Source organism: Chanodichthys erythropterus, chromosome 2, assembly GCF_024489055.1.
Source record: "Chanodichthys erythropterus isolate Z2021 chromosome 2, ASM2448905v1, whole genome shotgun sequence".
Taxonomy (NCBI): Eukaryota; Metazoa; Chordata; class Actinopteri; order Cypriniformes; family Xenocyprididae; genus Chanodichthys; species Chanodichthys erythropterus.
Window position 1 is genome coordinate 18,739,487 of NC_090222.1, and position 4,749 is coordinate 18,744,235.

Genomic DNA, 4,749 nt, shown 5'->3' on the forward strand with positions numbered 1-4,749 from the left:
TTTATGTCTTTAAACAGTTTGGACTTCTTTTATAAGATGGACAGCTGTTAACACGAGGTGCTTCATCACTTTACAAATGAAAGCTTACTGTATGATGGGCTTACATAATGTATTTATTCCTTTACTGCTTTCTTGTGCCAATGTGTATACAGGTAAATCAATACTGTATTTACCTGTTTTTATAATTAAAAAAAAACAAAAAAAAACTGAATTAATTATGCTGAAAAAGTTTTGTTGTTGTTGTTGTTCATTCCATTTTGCTCTTAAATATGCAAGAGAGAAATGATGTAGTGAGATTAATGCATCATTTTTGTTTTCTCTGATACAAGTGTTAATAATAGTAGCTTACATTAATAACTATATGCTGAAAATCCTTTGTGGAATGATTTTTGTGCTAAGTCTTGTTGTCTAACATGTTTGAGCTATAACCTCTCATAATATTACAGATACCATCTTTACAACCATTAATCCATAATCATTATTTTTTTTCTTTTCCCCTTTTTCTTTACTCTGAATATCATTCCTCCGATTGATCTGAAACTCATTTCAACTGAATTTGTCAAGATCTTTTATATTTAGGAATCAATAAACATGGATGATTTGGTTTTGGACATTAAAAACTGTTTTATAAGTTTTCTGAAATGTTTAAATATGCAAATTAAGCCTTATCTGAGTAAATATACACTGATTTACATACATTTTTATAACACTAGTTTGAATGTTGGATAACACCAGGTTCAAAATTTTTGTTTCATTTTGTTGACAGGTCAGACTGTAGGGTTTTTACAGAGAGGATTTTGAATGAGTATCAATCCATAAATCAAACAACTGTCAACAGCCAGAAAAAAAAAAATGCACTTAAAGATTGCACTTAAAAATGCACTTATGTATTGTAATTGAAATCTATAGACACAAATAGACAAAGTGCCTATTGAATAAAACCTTAAATGTGTATTATAGATGGTCTATTTTGCCTGTGTCTTGCCTTAATTACATCTTAATTGAAACATTATTTTTTTGTTACTTGGCTAATGTGTAAAGAATGAAAAAAAAGGTGACCTTTTAACTTCATGTTTTCTGAAAAAATGTGAGTTGTTTGCCTGAGCTGAAATGCTTCCTAATGCCACAATATTGTCTGCAGAGACTGTTTCCAATTGACAGCCTTTGAGATAGACAGAGCTCGATTTATGCAGTCTGTAAATAAGTTTCTTTGTTCAATTTTCACACTGTACATGGGTTGAAGCTCTTAATTTTGAGCTTCCAAAGTGCACCAGATGGATGCTTTTAACCTTAAAATGTACAAAATTTTCTTACGGGGGTGCATGCCCCTGGACCCCCCTAGAGGAAGTCTACAGAACATTTTAACAAATTCAAGTGGGAAATAATGTAGCCTATATTTTATGAACTTTACTCAAAGCTCCTTTCATGTCAGGAAATGTCATTGGACAAAAGTTGTAATTTTGTACAGTATAAACAGCTCATGAAAATGAAAATATTCAATAATAAATGTTGCAAATATTATTTGTGTTATTTATCTCATATTTTGTAATGTGATTTTTCAAAATATTGTAATAGTTTAATAGTTTTTTGTAGGCCTACTGGCTAGTTATTTTGGTGAATTGTATTAAAACCAGACCAAAAAGCCTAATAATAAAATTAAATCATAATATTTATTAATGTAAAATGTGAAACTCACAAAAATAAAAAATTTACTGTCCCCGTTTTTTAATTAATAGATAATAACAAATGAGATTTTGGTGGTATTTTGACCACTCGCATAGGAAATGTCCCCGGTTTCCATTTCAGAATCTGGTCACCTTATTGCAGAATCAATGTAAACATCAAAATAAACACTGTACTTACGCGATTAGACATGCTGCAGGGTTTGAGGGTTATATTAGCTGTTTGAACTTGTTTTTTTTTTATGTTGTTTAAGGCAAGCACGAGCTCTTGGGGTGTGGAGCACCAGATTTAAAGGGCCACACACCCTGAATCGGCTCATTTATAATGATGCCCCAAAATAGGCAGTTAATGAATTAAATGAATTAAAAAAAATCTATGGGGTATTTTGAGCTGAAACTTCACAGACACATTCAGGAGACACCTTAGACTTATATAAAATCTTTAAAAAAAAAAGTTCTAGTGCACCTTTAATGCTCCATTAGGCCTACTTTTTAAAATAACGTAGCCTACCACCAACACTACATGGACCCTAAACCTACCCAATTGCGTTAACAAAATTTGTTTGCACTTTCGTAAAAAGTGTTTTGAGATCATAACTATAGTGTGCAAGGAGACGTGAAAAAAAGTCTTTATTAATCCATAATATGACCCTGCCTGTAATCATAATGGTGTCTGAAAACTATTAAAAGTGCTTGCATGTAGTGTTTATTTCTGTCGGAAACTGCAGTGATATGTACGTATTGGTATGTATTTTCCCTTTTGCAAAAATGTTCCCGCCACAGGTACGTTTTTCCACGAGATCAGGTTGCAGCCAGAACAATCTCGTAACCATAAGTAGCTATAAGCAAAAGCAAGTCTTGTCTCTTCATAGGTACCACTAAAAAATTAATGAAATCACAAAATAAGCATGAATGATAGAAAGTGTGCATTATAATAATGAATGCTCTTTCACCACCAGTGTTCCCACTGATTTGCTAAAATGCTGGTTTATTATGCGCTTACTCCTGATTGTCTGTCCACAGGCAGTCCTCCTGTTCTGTCCACCGCTGAGGCTGTAGGGATTGTGACTGCATGCAGTAGTTTTCATACGCACATCACTACTATTCCTGATTAACAGACGGTATGCAACCTAAAAACATTTAACATTTAGCAATTTCTTAATGTCATGGATTGCATTGAATTATGACAGATTCATGCCAACAGCCATCTAGCAGAACAAAAACACAGAGCTTTTGCTACAGAGGAACAATATCACTGGAATCACTTTAAGAACTTTTTTTTTCTTCAGCTGATAAATGATAACATTGACAGCCGATCAGAATACTGAAATGTATTGTCTGTTGTTGCGGCACTAGATATTGCTCTTGGTATGAACAGGCCTTAATAATTTGCCAAAATGGCCCAAAATCTGACACTGACAGTGTTTTGGTAAAAAGTGAGCTTGTTCTCTTTTAGAGGTAGTCTAGCAAAAGTCTTGCAACTTCTTAAAAAGAAATGTGCTGATTACAAGACTCATTGTGAACATGTATTCCTAAGCATTCCTTTATTTTCATTTCTTTGTTGGCTTTGATTTCGATTTAAAGTAAAAAGATTGTCTGCAGAAAGCAGAAAAACACAATCCAGTCTGTAGCATAAGGGATGAGAGAGTTGAAAAAAAAGAAAAAAAATGCATGAAGTTAAAGACAAATTAACATATTTTTAATCCAAATGAGTTTCTTTGTCTATAGTTTTGACATAACATGGTTGAAGATTCCCCGTCAACCCCTAAAACTGACCCATTGACCTTGATGCATTCATTTAAAATATCCTCTTCATCTCAAAATGCAATATTAATGTAAATAACCATCATTTTATAACGTAATACACATTTGTATAGAAATGTTTATCAAAAAAATCTATTAAAAAAGAGGTTAGATCAGTGGTCTCAAACTCAATTCCTGGAGGGCCACAGCTCTGCACAGTTTTGCTCCAACCTTAATCAAACACACCTGATCCACACTAATCAGGATTACTAGAAACTTCCAAGCAGGAGTGAGTTGGAGCTAAACTGTGCAGAGCTGTGTCCCTCCAGGAATTGAGTTTAAGACCACTGGGCTAGATGATCAGAACTTCTGTGATTCTTCTATTTCCTTCCTACTTTCATCAGTCGTTTTTCAGTGCATGTGATGTGTGTGGGGGAAGGGAAAAAAATAAAAAAAAAATAAATAAATAAAAGCACTAAAAACACTGATCTGTGGTAAATGTAGCGTGTGCAGATTTGGATTGAGGTATGTGGTGTGATTTCCAGCACTGTTTAGGGACTAACAAGTTCTTGCAGACCGATTAAAGTCCACGTTTTAATGAACACACAGCTCCTCATGTCCAATAACACACATATTCAGTCAGAGTTGATCTCCTCGTTATCAATAAAGTATCTCTATTTTTAATTTCCAATTCAGACAACACAACCCCAGAATTAAATTACACAGACAGAGAATTTAAAAACAAGTATAGTACAGAAAAGTAAGAATATCTGTTTAGAATAACTTTTTAATTAACAAGTTAGCATCTTTGTCCTCCATTAACATGTGTGCTCTCATTTGCAGTCACGGTCTAGCTCTGATCTGTACGGTATCATTGAGAGAATGTCGTCCAAACGAGAATGTCTCTGTGCTACTTCCTGTGTGTGACCTCTATTGTAACAGAGAGAGAGTTCAGTCAGGGAAGGAGAGTCTGTGCCTCAGTCTGCCTCTGTTCACAAGCAGAAATCTGTGTGCTGCCTGAAGATCAGAATCACGGGGAAGTTTAATATCTCTGTGCTGTGGTGAAGCACTTCTAAATCCTCAGATTGAGGCGGACAATCTTAAATCTTAACCAACTCGTTTTCAAGGTTACTTCAGACATATACATTGTTCAATAGTACAAAAGAATCCTTGATATGACACATGGTTATCCAAAAGAAAAGGATAATTCTGTTGTACCAAGGAAAAGATGGAAAGCACATTTGTCTATGATTGTGAACAAGGGGGCAAATATTGCAAAAACATGTCATACTTTTGTCTCCCCTTTTTGTCAGTGTCTTTTTTC